Source organism: Delphinapterus leucas, chromosome 14 (assembly GCF_059928025.1).
Source record: "Delphinapterus leucas isolate spDelLeu-1000000601 "Yukka" chromosome 14, BTC_Dleu_Yukka2, whole genome shotgun sequence".
Classification (NCBI taxonomy): domain Eukaryota; kingdom Metazoa; phylum Chordata; class Mammalia; order Artiodactyla; family Monodontidae; genus Delphinapterus; species Delphinapterus leucas.
This window is the reverse complement of record NC_143142.1, coordinates 76168610-76185846: the sequence shown is the minus strand read 5'-3', so window position 1 is coordinate 76185846 and position 17237 is coordinate 76168610. Positions and strand designations below refer to the sequence as shown.

The 17237-nt window shown below is 37.7% G+C and overlaps 1 long non-coding RNA gene across 6 annotated transcripts in view; it reads left to right on the top strand.

Moving 5' to 3' along the window:
* The window catches only part of LOC111180208 (uncharacterized), a 62418-nt gene that overhangs the window by 29942 nt on the left and 15239 nt on the right, over positions 1–17237 (top strand). For all 6 annotated transcript variants that reach the window (XR_016387661.1, XR_016387658.1, XR_002646132.3 and 3 more), the window contains one exon: positions 15445–15545. This is a non-coding gene — a long non-coding RNA (uncharacterized LOC111180208). The remainder of the gene's footprint in view (positions 1–15444; positions 15546–17237) is intronic.

Below are 17237 nucleotides of genomic sequence, written 5' to 3'. Positions count from 1 at the left end.
GCGAGTGTAAGGGAAAAGCAGAAAATGCTTGCGGATAATAAGACTCAAAAGTTCTGTTTAATTCATTATAATAAGCAACAATATCAGGATGCAGAAAAGTAGAATCCTCTATTGAGGTACAATAAGCAATTGATTTATAAGGATTTAGTTAATACTTATCATGAGGGTAAGAACACATTATAAACAGTGAGGGCATTGTCAAATCTCCAGAGTATTTAATTTATCTCACTAAGTGTATTCTGATTATCATCAATTGACAAGAGTATTTATTTAGAAAATCAGAGGTCTTTTGAAAAATTAATCTATTTTTTGAAAGTCATAGTGCCCATCTTTGTGCATGAACGTAAGTATGTTTCTGATGTAAAATTTCATAATTGCCAGAACATTTATGTCATTAAAATTTTATTTATATGTAAAGCTAAACAGAGAAGTTTAGCTTTTTGACTTGCTGATTTTTCATATGGTAGACATAATAGTGTTGAGTATAGTAAAATCAGATTATTTCTATGATCTCTTATTTTAAAAGCTGAGAGATCAAATTTTTGTGATACCCAGTGGACATCTGGGAAACTCCAAAGGTGACGTAGGTATAATAGATATCTTTACAGCTTTGGAGTTCTGATTTTGGGTCCTGAATTTGGGAAAGGCAGTACCAAAAAGAGTTATCAGAGGAGCCATGGTAAGAGCCTCAGTCACGATGAGTGAAGACAAGAAACGGTTTCAGGTAATATTTAAAGGAAACACGGCAACACATAAAAATGATTATTAGGAATTCTATTTCAAAACTAAAGACATTTTGTTAATATTGATACAAAAGTGAGACAAAAACAACAAGTTACACAGCATTTTAGTAAGAAAGAGAACCACTGATGTCTGGGCACAGAACATCTTTTAACTCTTCTCTTTTGTCTTTGTTTTTGTTAGTAGCTTTCTATGTAGACAAGGATCAATTTACCATTTTAACAGAAGGAGACCCAAATTCTATTTTACTTTTTTGATTACCGTTTATGTAGCAGTTTGCAGTAAATGATACACAAGCCTCTTTCCACCTTGTGAATAAATCGATTATCACTGAGTCAAATTTGCAAACATTTTAAACATATTTCTTTGCTCATTTCAGATTCACTACATGCAGTTATTATAAGCCCAGGCTCTTGATCTTGCTTTTTCCTCTGTTCTATATTCATGGTGTATCCTGAAATTGTCTTCTATTTCCTTCTTCATATTCTGGCACAACCAGAAAATTTTAATTAAAGCAAAACAAAATACATCCATCATTTACACATGCACCTCTCTACAATCAAATACATCTTTAAGAAATTCTTAAAATAGTAAATTTTTACATCCATCGTAACCAGCTAACTTATAGCAAGAGTATAGTAAAACTAGAGTTTTCAGGTGTATAAGATATGTACTAATAGCTTGATTTACTATTAGTTCAAAGTCTTAAAGTTAATTGGTAGGAATGTAAAATGATGTAGCCATGTGGAAAACAATTTGATTGTTCCTGATAAAAAGTTAAACACAGAATTACCATAGGACCCAGCAATTCTGTTTCTGGGTATATACTCAAAAGAACTGAAAACAGGTATCAAATAAACACTTGTACATGAATGTTTATAGCAGCACTATTCACAATAGTCAAAAGGTGGAAACAACCCAAATATCCATCATGAATGAATGGATAAACAAAATGTGGTGTATATAAACACAATGAAGTATTATTCAGCTGTTAAAATGAATGAAGTACTGATGTATGCTCCAGCATGGATGAACCACGAAAACATTATGCTAAGTGAAAGAAGTCAGACACAAAAGGTCACATATTGTATGATTCCATTTGTTTGAAATAGCTGGAACAAGTAAATCCATAGGTACAGAAAGCAGCTTGGTAGTTGCCAGGGGCTGGGGACAGGGAGGAATAGGGAGTAACTGCTTAGTGGTTTGAGGTCTTCTTTTGGGGTGATGAAAACCCCCTCTGGTTTTGGAACTAGGTAGAGGCTATGGTTGTACAACATTGTCAATGTACTAAATGCCACTGACTTAGACACTGCAAAATGGTTAATTTTATGTTAGATGAATTTCGCTTCAATTTAAACATGAGGGATTTCATATATTTATATGATTTCATATATATATGGTATATAGAATTATAAACACTTAACAAGAGTAAACCCTTTTAAAGGACATTAATTATTATACTTTATTTAGTTGGACAAATAGTTTTACTTTTTTATAATAATAAAAACTTCCTTGACTCATGAAACTTTAAAGCATTCAGATTAATTAGGCTTTCCATGATAAAATAAACCCAAGTTTTGTATAAACTAGAATATTATTTTCTGTATTGTGTTAAAATCAAGAAGAAATATAATTAATTGCTTTGAATTAGAATTTTCACCTTGAACAAGAATCTTAAGCTTTTCAAAAGCTTTATACTTTATGAATATCTATAGTTATAAACCTAATATTGAAAATTCTTTAAATTGTGTTTGAAGTACCTTAGCATTCTTTTACTTTTTATCTTATTAACCTATAATCAAGGCTATTAATTTATCTGAGAGTTGAACCTTTTTATACATCTGAGGTATAGATGCAGCAAGCTTCTGAAGTTTTTTCTTAAAGAGCCATCACTTTGAAAACATTAAAATTTGATTTTCCTCCCTCCTGGAATGTATTTATTCCAGATTTTCCTCCTTTTCCATTTATTTTAACCTTCAAAGTTATTATTTTGAATTTATATGAGTGCTTCTATATGCCAATGAAGAAAAGTACTCCCATAAGTACAAGTAACTTTGTAATGTTATGTGTTAACTCTTCCCTCCTTTGTCTGACTAGTTATCCATCAAGTGCACAATCATTTCAATAGATGAAAGATATTTATAACCAATTAATCTCTAAAAATTTTTGGGGGGAGGGCAGAAAAAGGAAATGAAAAGTAGGAGAAGAGAAGAAGGGAGTGACCACAAATACAGAAGGTGATAAACAAAATATTTCATTACCTTCATTTTATAAGGAAAGAAAAAGAAAAAGGTATTTTTCACACACAAAAAGAGCTAGCAGCTTCAGTTTTACAACCTCAGCTAGAGATAAAAAATAAACAGAACACAAAAGCTCACTCATGGGTCCAGCCACTGTAGATCTCAAAGGTTGTTTGCCTTTCCAGAAGGTACAGAAAATTTTCTTGAGTGATGTGATCTCATTGATGGGGAGGTAATTTTGGCTGATGACTAGCCATAAACCCAGTTCACCCAGAGAATCTGGGAGGCAGAGGTGAATAGGTTTGGGTTCTCTTTGGGCCTCAGTTAGTCTTCAATTGGGGCCCAAGAAAAGTGGCACATTGTAAGTTAAGGACATCCTCTTCCAGGGCCTGATGGCACCACTTTCGATGTCCAATCACATCACCAGCCTAGGATATTTCTAAAACACGTCTCTCCTCATTTTATAGAATGTTTGTATTAACATTTCAACAGTCAGATATCAGAATCCCCACGTCAAACAAATAAACAAAGATGACACATAAACCAGAGTCTCTGTTATTTACCGCCTGACAGAAATCGCCAGAAACCTAGATTCTCAACTTTTCAGTCATTAACAGGGAATAAATTATTGCCCGAGCTCAAACCACACCTGGAACCAGACTTGATCCAGAAACACAAATAGAAACAGCCAGAAAAGCACAGAGTTAGGAAGAAGAAGAAAAAAAAGCAGTGATAGTATAGCTCTCTTGCTGCAGGAGATTTATTCTGTAAATGAAACAAGGCACGTATCTGTTCACACTGCACATGAGATAAGTGTGTTCTGAGGTGAAGCCGTTCAGTCAGCTCCGGCAGGTGAAGGCCCTTCCTCACATAAATCTCCTCCATGGAGCCTCCAGAACTGCAAAAAAGAATTAGGCACAACAGCACATGGAAAATAAAAACATATTTTTCTTCACTCTCAAAGTGCTAGATGTCAGACTTCAAAAGGACTGATGTGCCCAGTAAAAACCACAACAGGTGGGGACTTTGCAGTGGTGCAGTGGTTGAGACTCTGCGCTCCCGATGCTGGGGGCACGGGTTCAATCCCTAGTCAGGGAAAGAGATACCGCATGCCGCAACTAAGGAGCCTGCATACTGCCACTGAGACCCAGCGCAACCAAATAAATAAATAAAATAAATATTTAAAAACAAAAAACAAAAATAACCCACAACAGGTGTTTAGTGGGAAAATACCACAAAGCTTAACAAAATGATGAAATTAGATGATTGGTTTATGTTAATATGATATTTGTATTTATTTATTTATATTAGTTGTAATTTGTTCATGAGGGGAAAAGAATAATTTTTTACATGATCATCACAGTCACAAAGTTTATGTTATATCTGTAAACACCACTATTATAAAAGTCAAAGCATCCCCCCTCCTTTTTTTAAGGTCTGTGGGATGTGTTCAAATTTTTATTATCTTGGGGGCCGTAACTAGGCAGAGTGGCTTTGTTATTCTTGGTTTATTTCAAAGGGCAAAGATCTTCTTTTTCTCTATGTTCCATCATGTGCTTAACTGCAACGGGAGCAGGAAAAAGTGTCAGTTTTGTGGACATGACAGTATGCAGTGTTTCCTGGAGACTTTGGGGTCTCCTATCACACCTGTTACGGGGTGACATGTGTCTCCCCCCAAATTCATAAGTTGAAACTCTAACCCCTGGCACCTTAGAATGTGACTGTGTTTAGAGATAGGACCTTTAAAGAGGTGATTCATTTAAAATGAGGGGTTAGGTTGGGCCCTAATCCAATCTGACTGGTGGAAATTTGGAAACACAGAGATGCCAGGGAGGCACACACAGAGGAAGGACCGCGTCAGGACACAGTGAGAAGGCGGCCGTCTGCAAGCCAAGGAGAGAGAGGCCACAGGAGAAACCAACCCTGCCAGCACCTTGATCTCAGACCTCCAGCCTCCACAATTGTGACAAAATACATTTCTGTTGTTTGAATCTCCCAGCCTGTTGCACTTTGTTATGGCAGCTCGAGCAAATTAATATAACACTGCAAGTTCCCCCAAACTAGCAAGTCCTGAAAATGAGGCAGTGTGGCAGCCGGCTGTTGTGACGTACAGGTAGACCTTTTGGGCAGTGCTTCTCATTCCTGGCTGTACGTTAGAAACACCAGGGAGTTTTAAAAATAACAGTTCTCAGACCTCACCTCCAGAGAATCTGATTTAGTTCATCTGGGGCAGGTCTGGATCCTGGTGTGTGTTTTTTTAAGCTCCCCAGGCGATTCCAATAAGCAGCTACGGCTAAGAACCCACATCTACAGCCCCACGTTTTGCAGAGGCTGCTTTCATCTACCTAAAGCTAGTCTACCCAAGCTTCTGAGTTATGATGTATGCTTTTTAAGCTGCATCAACATATTTTCCAAATTCTGCTGGAGAAACAGGAAACCAAGCTTGTATTCTAATTTGTAAATTTAAAGTAGGTGCCCCTAAGGGCAGTACACAGAGTCTAGTCCTAGAAACTGGGAAAAATATCAGTAGTTTGTCTACACATATTTGAACTAGGAAGAAAGTATTAAAAAATCCACCATCCATCATTTCTTGATCTTTGAAATGGATTTATACCCTCCTGTAGGACCTTGATATTTGACCACTGAGATCAACATATATTGATTACCCACTCTACCGTGCTGGTATTCAGCCTGACGTCTCCCTCCTGGAAGAGGATATGGAGAGAATGGGCCTCAGGAAAGCTCGAGAACAGCTTCTTAGGGTGTGTACAATGAGAAGAATGTCCCTTGAAAAAATAAATCTGCATGTAGCTAACTCTGGGAAATATTGCATACTGTATCCTCTCCTAGTGATTCATAATGCACACTAACATTTTAGGGATCTAAAAAAAAAGTTCTACATTAATTCAATCAGCAGTTTCTAGACTTCGGTGATCAGGAATTCCCTTCCCTTTTCTTTTTTTCCCCCTTTGGGTAACAGCCATTATCATCCTGCAGAACTAGTGGTTCTTGGAATACACTTCAGGCAAAGTTATATTACTGGATTTTTATCTCCAATTTTTGTGAGGGTGCAGGGAATATGTTCCTGAATTTTGGGGAAATAAATGCTTCATGCTAAAGCATTTTTGAAGTTTCTAAACTTGATTTAGAGAGTTTGGCCTGGGCTCAGGAAGGAGGTGCTTCCCCTGGCACTTGTCACGGTGCATGTTCCATGGTGCTGTGATGCTTATGCACATCTTTGCCACTATATGAGATGTTAAGAGTGTGATGTGTGCCTGGCCATGTGGTAGCTAATGTTTGTTGAATGAATGAATAAATAAGTCACGTTTCTGTTGTGATTAGGTACTTGTAGCAGTGCCACACCTCACTCCACCCTCCTGAATTTCTATGTCCTGAAAATTAATATATCTCATTTGTTCTAACAGATTATTACATAGCAAGAGGTCTGGTTGAGGAGGTCTCTTTGTCCTCTTTGAGCCCCATTTAGTCTTCAACTGGGGCCCAAGAAAACTGATTCATTACAAGTTAGGTACATCCTTGCCCAGGGCCTGATGGCACTGCTTTCTATGTCCAATCTTGTCACCAGCCTAGGACATTTCTAAAACATGTCTCTCCTCATTTTATACAATGTTTGTACAAACATTTCAACAGCAGAACATTTTCAGTGTATTACTGAAATTACTTTTATCTTCCACATTGTTTCAGTGACAAATGGTTTGCAAGATTATAAATTTCATGCAACAGTAATGTCAAGATGACAGCAATCTTATGCAAAATTCATAAGCATATTCTGGAAGAAGTTAGCCAGTAGAGACAAGGACTTAGAGTGTTGTCATTATTGCAGGTGATTATTATTAAACCATCATCTCTATACATTTGACAGTGGCCCCCATAATTAATTGCTGTGTGTTAACTAGTCATTTATTCAGAGTCAGGCCCTACACTGGAGGATAAAATAATAGACAAAACAATTTGTGTCCTTGAAGAGTTTCCAATCTAGTTAATCATGACTAATTATGAATAGAAGTAATAAATGTGTGCAGAAGCAACTTGCTACTAAGTGATTGAGGCTAAATGATACATTTGTGCTTAAAGTCTGTAGACCAAAGAACTGTGGAGTAGATGGCTTTTAAAGGATGAATGGAGGAACTGTGGTATTTACAGGTAAGAGAAATAAACCTCTCAGAGGACTAGGGATCAAATTTATAAAGATATAATAGATTTATTAAGTGAATTATTTATAATAGCACTTATACATCAAATAAGGAAAATATATTACTTTTCAAATACTTTCAAAGATTTTCTCATGTGTTTAATTTTGAAGTGGGAACGTAAGTGATAGGTGATGAGGTCTTATGAGTGTGACATCTGGTGTTGTCATATCTGATGTCTGACGAGGAATGACAATTGTCTTGCTGGAAGGATTAAACTCATTTAAGATCATGATTTCTGTCCTATTGGCTGAGAGGAGGGGGAAAATTACTGACTTTTTAAAAAAAATTTTTTGCGGTATGCGGGCCTCTCACTGTTGTGGCCTCTCCCATTGCGGAGCACAGGCTCCGGACGCGCAGGGTCAGGGGCCATGGCTCACGGGCCCAGTTGCTCCGCGGCATGTAGGATCTTCCCGGACCGGGGCACGAACCCGTGTCCCCTGCATCGGCAGGCGGACTCCCAACCACTGCGCCACCAGGGAAGCCCTACTGACTCTTATTTAAACAGTGATGTGCAGCCCAAACCTACATTTCTTACTAACACTTACATCAGAGGCAATTTCTTTTTCCAGGCCCAGGATTTAATGCACCAGAACTAGGAAACAGTTTAAAGCCTATAATGAGGAAATTGAATCCGAGAACCCCCTAACTTTTTCAAGACGTTGATCACTTTCTAAATTCAATCTGTACATGGTGAAATTCTCATAGGAGAAAGCGGCACTCCTCTGCCCGGTGGCGGTTTGAGTTGTTTATAGTTGATAACGTTCAGGTGGAAATTTGATGTTTGAGTGAAGAAAAATAGTGGCAAACCATGAAGTGGACCTAGCATGGGGAAGGGGGAAGAAGAATTGGAAGAGAAGAATAAAAAGTTTTCCTAGTTGCATTTTTATGTCCTTGCAATTCTGTTCCATGCAGAAACCCAAAGGGCAAATTCAGGAAGAGTTGTGACTTTGAATATATTGGCTTTCCGAAATAGTTTTATATATTGTGAGATGCTAAAACAAATTCTATGCAGTCCCCAGGAAAGAATGTTGGATTCAGAAAAAGAAAAGAATTATAGGGTGCTTTTGATAGTTGTTGTAGGGAGGAGATTGGAGAGAGCAGGTTACTGATATTCAGAGGGTCTTTTTCTTTGAGGATGATCTCAAGAGTCACAGATGACAGGACATAATGGTATCTAAAGACTTATATTAGTGTCCAGACTACTAAATCCTTTGTCGAGGTCAAGGTTAATTCAAACCTTGGGACTACCCTAATCCCTTTCCCTGAGCTCTCTCTTTGAACATCCTCAGTGCTGGCAAATCTTTATCCTTTGAAGGACTATACTGAGGATTAAAAGGATACTATTCCTAAAGCCCTTAGTGCAATTTCTAGCCCTGAATAAGTGGGAGACGTGGCGACTTTTTGTTTTGACAATTATTAATATTAGATTTGACTTTTGCAAGCAGTCAAAAGTAATTTAGAAGGGGAGTCTGATGTATAAGGAAAGGGGTCAAGCCAAGACCTGGCAACTGGAGTCCAAAATGCAGGCAAAAATGGTGAGGTTGTTTCGTGTGGTTCATAAGCTGAAAGTGAAAGGCTGTATTTCATGAAAAATTACTGGAAAAGAGAAAGCTTCGAAAATATCCTGAGAGTAAATCTGTACATGCCCAAGGTGACAGTGTATGTGCACATTCTGGTGTGCTCTCTGCAGGGCACTGTGGGCTGTTGAAAGGGGAATAAAAAATAAAGCCAGAGGAGAGTTGGGAGTGAGGGGTGGGGTACAACCCAGAGAAAGCAAGAAATAGCATCCCAGCAGGAGGCCCCAGTGCTGAGGCTACTGTTGCCACAGGTACAGTCCCCCTGCTGCTGGCTGCTGCCTTGGGGACTAAGCAGGAACCCAACCCTTTTCTTTATGGATGAGCCAGAGGAACAGCCTCTAGCGGTAGCTTGTCTTTTGACTTTGGAGCGCAAGGAATTTGGGTGGTCGGACATACGACCACCCAAAAATGCGAATCCATGGGTTTGGATTCTGGCTCCATCATGTATTAGCAATAGGGCAAGTTATTTAATCATTCTTAATCCACTTATCATTTTTTTAAAAATTGGGGCATTTGACATGTTCTTCAAAGAACTTTCTTCGAAGGGTTTTGATTTTTTATTGTGAAAACTTTCAAAGATTTCACAATTAAACAGAATACTGTACATGATAACCTGCCGTGTATTTATAACCCTAATTCAACACCTATTACTTTAAGTCAATCTTGGTTTTTTTTCTACTTTTACCCAACACCCCCCATTCTATATTGTTGTAAAGTAAATCACAGGCATCCTGTCTTTTAATCCATAAATATTTCAGTATGAATCCATAAAAGTTAAAGCCTCCTTTTAAAACTATAGCAATTCTATAATGACACCTAAAAATATGATCATTAATTTCATAATAGCAAATATCAGCTACCTAGTCAGTGTTCAAATTTCTCCATTAGTCTCACAGTGTTTTTAAGAGTTGGTTCACATTCAGAGTAAAATATGGTTCATACTTTGCAATTAGTTGATTTGTTTCTTAAGACTCTTTTAAGCAAAGATTCTCTCTCCCTCTTATTTTATCCCCTTGCTATTTCTATTTTTTTAATTGAGGTAAATTCCCTTGCAATTTGTTTGTCATTTGTCTTGTAGAGTTTTCACACAGTCAAGATGTTTTAAAATGTAGGTTTTATGGGAATTCCCTGGCGGTCCAGTGGTTAGGATCAGCACTTTCACTGCCGTGGGCCTGGGTTCAATCCCTGGTCGGGGAACTAAGATCCTGCAAGCCGTGCATTGTGACCAAAAAAAAAAGTAAAAATTAAAAATAAATAAAATGTAAGTTTATTATTGTTCAGGTATGGTGAGGCCAACAGATCAGGAGACAATTGCCACTGAAAAGAGAATTTGTTACTCACAGTTCCCAAGAGGAAGGGGCACACTGGGCCATGCCAGGCCATGCAAGCCCACATGAGGAAGCATTGGAGTCATCAGGGGACAGTAGTGGGAGGGAAGTGTGGGCAAGAGCTTTTATTGTGGTTTCCATGGAAAGGAAGGTACCAGTTGTGTGGATTGGTTAGTTTGTATATGAAAGATGTGCTCGAAGGTGAATTCTTTGCTATTACTAGTAATTGGTTAGCCGTGGGAGGGCAGTCTCCCATGGTTTGTAACGCCTCAGTTGTCAAAACATTAGAATAAAAAGACATGCTTATTATATAAGATTTGTCTATTGCATCCCCATGATGTCACTTTATATCTTTCTCTGTCCCCTATATTTGCTATAAACTGGTAATGAAATCGGGAGGCTTGATTGGATTCAAGTTTAATTTTTTTATGACTTCCATCACAAAGAACATAATATCCAATTATCTCTCTTTTTGTTATGCCAGAAACCATTCAAGAGCAATCGCTAAATTAATTATTTAATTAGGAATTACAAAAGAGGGATATCCTAATCTCTGAAATATACAAACAGCTCATGCAGCTCAATAACAAAAACAAACAAACAACCCAATCAAAAAACTGGCAGAAGATGTAAATAGACAGTTCTCCAAAGAAGGCATACAGATGGCAAAGAGGCACATGAAAAGATGCTCAACATCTCTAAGTATTAGAGAAATGTAAATCAAAACTACAATGAGATATCACCTCACACTGATCAGAACATCCATCATCAAAAAATCTACAAACAATACATGCTGGAGAAGGTATGGAGAAAAGGGAACCCTTCTACACTGTTGGTGAGAATGTAAATTGGTACAGCCACCATGGAGAACAGTACGGAGGTTCCTTAAATAACTAAAAATAGAGCTACCATATGATCTAGTAATCCCATTCCTGGACATGTACCCAGAGAAAACCATAATTTGAAAAGATACATGCACCCCAAAATTCATTGCAGTACTATTTACAATAGACAGGACATGGAAGCAACCTAAATGTTCAACGACAGAGGAATGGATAAAGAAGATGTGGGACAAATATACAATGGAATATTATTCAGCCATTAAAAAGAATGAAATAGGGCTTCCCTGGTGGCGCAGTGGTTGAGAGTCCGCCTGCCGATGCAGGGGACACGGGTTCGTGTCCCGGTCCGGCAGGATCCCACGTGCCGTGGAGCGGCTGCGCCCGTGGGCCATGGCCGCTGGGCCTGTGCGTCCGGAGCCTGTTGCTCCGCAACAGGAGAGGCCACAACAGTGAGAGGCCCGCGTACCGCAAAAAAAAAAAATAATAATAATAATGAAATAATGCCACTTGCAGCAACACAGAGGAACCTAGAGATGGTCATACTGAGTGAAGTAAGTCAGACAAAGACAAATATCACGTAGTATCGCTTATATGTGGAATCTAAAAAAAATGGTACAAATAAACTTAATTACAAAACAGAAGTAGAGTCACAGATGTACAAAACAATCCTATGATTACCAGGGGGGAAAAGTGGGGAGGGATAAATTGGGAGACTAGGATTGACATATACACACTACTGTATATAAAATAGATACCTAATAAGGACCTACTGTATAGCACAGGGAACTCTACTCAGTACTCTGTAATGACCTATATGGGAAAAGAATCTAAAAAAGAGTAGATACATGTAGATGTAACTGATTCACTTTGCTCTACAGCAGAAACTAACACAACATTGTAAATCACCTATACCCCAATAAACATTTAAAAAATAAAACGTCAGTGTTCCAAAGTGAAAAAGAAAAGAAAAAAAAGAGGGGTATTCTAATTCTACCATTCCTTCTTTATTTATTAGTGTGATAATTTTTTGTAAAGAGAAATGTCTCCTCATCAACTATTTGGTAACCCAGAGATAGATTGTATAGGAAAGGTAGATTAAATGCTTGATTCGTTCCCTTTATTGACCTGTTTTCAAAAATAATATGTTGGTATCAGCATCCCCTGAAAGTGACCAGTGAGTTTGTTTCATAGATTTAGATGTATTTAATTGGTTTCAATCCATTGTATTCTTATTGATGCTGAAGTTGTCGCATTCTGGGCCACTGGGAACTCCTTAGAGTTGGCCCCTCACTCATTCTGACCACCAGTGGTTTACCTGTCTTTTGGGATGAGAAGTGTTTCAGGCTTATATTGTTCATTTCCTGTCCCAGACATGGAATCAACCATATCTCCCAGAAGCCCTGTTCCTTTTAATAGGAGGCTATATTTAGAGACGATAATCTCGTTGCTTTTTGGTACTCATTGCTTCTGAGCTGGTCATTGTTTCTAGGTCTTATCAATGGATAGGGCAAGGGAATATGTGTATAAATAATTGATCGACATCTTTATTAATTCTCTTTTAAGTATTGGTTTTCCCTCTCATTACTTAGGTATGCTCTCTTTTCAGTTCGGTTGTTGAGTCCATACTGATAGTTCCAACTCAAATTTACGTACTCAGGTTTGTTTGTTTTGCTAACTTTTTCAATAATACACCTGCATCACTTTTTCTGTTGCTGGAATCCTGGTTCCCAACTGAAACCAGCATGTTATTTATTCAGTTGCTTTATCTCAAAATATGTAGACAATAACAATCGCCAACACTACCACCAACAATGTGATAACTGAAAGCAGATTAATTTTTCAATAGTTCTTTTTGTCCTTAGGTTATATTTCACTAAAGGATGTTCATTTAAATTCTGTGTTTTGGAGTAATTGAAATAATCCCTCTCAGTGTGGTTATGCTGCCAGCTCAATTCTGCACTAGCCCATTCATTTGCTTCATTTTGCTTTAGACTTTTAAGGATTATACATTTTTAACTTTAAATTTTCTTTGTAGTCAAAGTATATTCAGAGAGGCCTAGCTTTTATCCCTGTCTTCCCCACCTTGTTCCCCTTGCTTCCATTGCTTTATTTTTTGGTTTACATTTTCTTCTTCTTTTTTTTTTTTCTCATAAACAAGTTTTTAAAATATAAGCAAGTATCCATTCCCCCCGCCCCCAAAATAAAGGTAGCATACCATTCATGCTTTTTTCCACCTTGCTTTTTTCACCTAATACATGCTACACATCACTAAACAGGACTATATTAAATATTAAATAAAATACATTCTACAGACTCTTATCTACAATTCCCAAATTCTCAAAGCTCTGAAAACCCAGAATTTTATTATAAGCTTGCAGCAAACTCATTTGGAAAAAATCAGATCTGAACCCACATAAAGTTATTTATTGTCTTTATATTTTATACTTATGTGCATTTATACTTGATACATTTCTGATGATGGAATATTTAATATTATGGGTTTAGCTTCATATAGCTTGATGAAGGTGCTATATGCACTGTATTAGCTTCCTGAAACCTAAAAATTTTGAATTCTGAAACATTTAGGCTCCAAGGATTTCAGATAATGCATTCTGAACCTTTAATATATAAATCACTGAGTTACTTTTAGTCCCTTTTCTTCTCCCAACAGCTGTTTTTGAATTTTTTAAAAAAGAATGTGACTATAGGGCTCAGCCTCCCATTTCAGCATAACCAGGTAAATAATAATGATCCTCTTAGTACAAATTGAATGGGAACCAGAAACCCTTGGGTTTTCCTTGCATACGCCAAGCCTGGGGTTCTAAGACTTCCTTCTAGGTAAAGTAACTTCAGGGGCAAAGATTTCTAGTGAGAAGCTTAGAAGACTTAGATTAGTATTTTGAAAATTTAAGTATAATTAAGAAGCAGATACATTTTAAAGAAAATCCTGGCTAGAGTGTTTTCATAGAATTCCCCTACTTTGTTGACCCCTTCTGTGTTAGAGTATCATAGAATTTTGGGTTGGAAAGAATACAGTAGTCCCCCTTATTCTCAGGAGATACTTCCCAAGACCCCCAGAGGATGCCTGAAACTGTGGATAGTATGAAACTCTATATATACTATGGTTTTTCCTATACATACATACCTATTATAAAGTTTAATTTGTAAATTAGGCACAATAAGAGATTAACAACAATAACAAATAAAATAAAGCAATTATAAAAATACATTGCAATAAAAATTATTACAATAATTTGAATGTGAATGTAGTCTCTCCCTCAAAATATTTTATTGTACAGATTTAATGCCTTTTCCACCTTAACTAAGCACTTACCATGCACTGTGGCCATAACTTTTGCAGTCTTAGATGTGACAGCAAAACTAGCGCACGTTTCTTTTTCCTTCTTCACAATTTTACAGATAGAGGATTCCTTCTTACTGTAGATGTTAGCCACCTCAGCATATAATTTTTTTTCTTTCCTTATGAAGTGGAGAACTTTTATCTTTTCACTTAAAGGAAGCACTTTTTGGCTTCTCTTTAGCATATCCGAATTGCCAGCATCACTACTCTTGCTCTTTGGGGACATTATTAAGTAAAATGAGGGTTACTTGAACACAAGCCCTGCAATACTGAGACAGTCGATCTGCTACTCAGGGAGGCTACTAATGACTAACGGGTAGAATACACTGGACAAAGAGATGATTCCCGTCCTGGGTAGGATGGAGTGGGACAACCAGAACTCTCATCAGCTACTCAGAATGGCATGCAATTTAAAAGTTACAAATTTTTTATTTCTGGAATTTTCCATGTAACGTTTTCGGACCGTGGTTGACTGCAGGTAACTGAAACCAGGAAAAGTAAAACTGTGGATAAGTGGGGCCTACTGTATTGGTTGTTGCTGGGAAGCGTCTTCCAGAAAAACTGGACCAAGCACAACTCAACAAGACGTCTTTCCTAACTTTGCCCATTGCTTTTATGAGGATGCTTGCTTTTATGAGGATTGCTTTTATGAGGGTGCTTGAGGTGGGCAGGTATGAACAATAATTATAATACTGCCCTGCTTTATTGTCAAATGGTATTCAGAACTACTACATCATAAACTTTATCTGTGAGGTAACTTAGGTTCAACTTTTTCACAGGTAAGAAAGCTGAGGCCTCTCACTGTGGTAGACTGTATAATGTTCACAGTACTTGCTGCCTCTCCTTGTGAGAGGATTATATGTCCCTGTCCCACTGATAGAGTCACTGGACTTGCTCTGGCCAGCGGACTGTGAATGGAAATGACGTGGGCCACTTCTGGGAGAAAGCTTTAGAAGCCAGCATGTTATTTTCTGTGTGCTCTTTTCCCTCTATCACAAAGCCATGACCACCCTATGATGGATATGTGGTGTGAGTGGGAAATAAACTTGAGTTGTTATAAACCATTGAGGTTTTGGGCTTGTTTGTTACCACAGCATAACCTAACTTATACTGACTGATACTCTTGCCTTTGGTCATGCAGCCAATGATGAAATGTGACGGGGACCCCAGCGTCTGGATGAAATTCTCAAGTTTTTACTAGAGACAACAGTTATCCTTTTGATTTTCTAAAGCTTGATTTCCGTACATATTCTAATTTCTGAAATAGATTGACATACCTAATTAATATTAATGAAATTCTTTGAGCTCCTAGGTATATGGCAAATATTAAGTACTAAAGTACCAGCATCTATAGATATAACAACTATTAAGTATTATACATATGCTTACCATCAGACAGGGAACAAAAACAAGGTGACTGAGAAATTAGTAATCTAGAAAGTAGAAGAAAGATGAAAAGGGAACAAGAGGCCTATCATGATGGATGAATTTGTCTGGTATTTTAATTTTCCTTGCTCTGAACTGACAGAGAGGACTTTTGAAAGAAAGGTGCTTTCATCAATCTTTCTCATTTTTTTTTTTCACCAGAATAAGGAGATAGGAAGGTTTCATTTTATGAAAAAAAAAAAAAAACCTCTCCTAGGATGGAATTTTTCAAGTTTAATTTTGACATTGCATCCTTTTGGTCTTATATGCTTATATGAATATGCTGAGTTTGGGGGTTGGGAGACCCCCTCTCTCTTTTCTCCCCATCCCCCTCTTTTTTCTCCCTCTTCTTTTTCTTTCATTTTATTAAAAGAAAACCCCTAAGGTCAATCTATCATACTAATACTCGAGTCCATAAAAAGGTGTGTATTATAAAGGCCCTTGTAGCTCAGGTAGTGACAAGACTTGGGTAGATTACTGAATTCTATGTCCTCATGGATGAAACAACCCTAAGGCTCCAGAATATTTATTCTTATATCTGTGGATTTTTGAGAAAATCAAGAGTGGGAGATGACATGATAATAAGGAAGCTGAGAGAATGTGTCTCTTCCAGGAATTCTGTATAGTGCTCCCTCTTATCACAGAGACCTGAGTCAGTGTGTCACGTGCCAGGAACATCTTGCTTCTACTGCCTGTTGAAAGAAGATTTTGTCTCAGTTAAAAAAAAAAATGCCATGTATATATACCAGGATTCCATAAACATTTATTGAGTACCTACTGTGTGCCAGACTTTCTAATACTCATTCTCAAAGTAAGCAATTTGGAATAACTTCAGGATGGGCACACAATTCTCAATTGCTTGGACCCAACTCATAATTATAGAACAATGGAAGAGATTAGAATAAACCCTTGAAATGCACCAATTTGGCTTGGCTTATAAAATCTCAATTTAAAGTATGAACTGAGAAGGCAAGAAGGATACAAAGGTAAGCACCCAGATGGAAAAGACTCAAACTGGGCACTGGGATGGTGGTGTCTGGACTTTTGGGCAGCTGAGTGGCCAGGATCAGTTGTGCAAATCCACCAGCTGAGATACTCATGAACTCACTGACTCACCTTGGGACTTTTGATTACCAAGTAAAACATGCATTTCTTTTGAAGACTGATTACAGTACAGTGACTGATGAGCCACACTCTAATAGACTTGGAAGTTACAAATAATGCACACAATTTTTTTAAGAACATGGAGCACATATATTTATATCCACAACCAGCATTCTATTTCACTCTCTAGTTCTGACATAAGTGAAGGAAAAAATATCCCTTATCCTGTCCTGGGGTCAGTATGAACTCAATTCTTTTTTTTTTTTTTTTTTTTTTGCGGTACGCGGGCCTCTCACTGTTGTGGCCTCTCCCGTTGCAGAGCACAGGCTCCGGACGCGCAGACTCAGTGGCCATGGCTCACGGGCCCAGCTGCTCCGCGGCATGTGGGATCTTCCCAGACCGGGG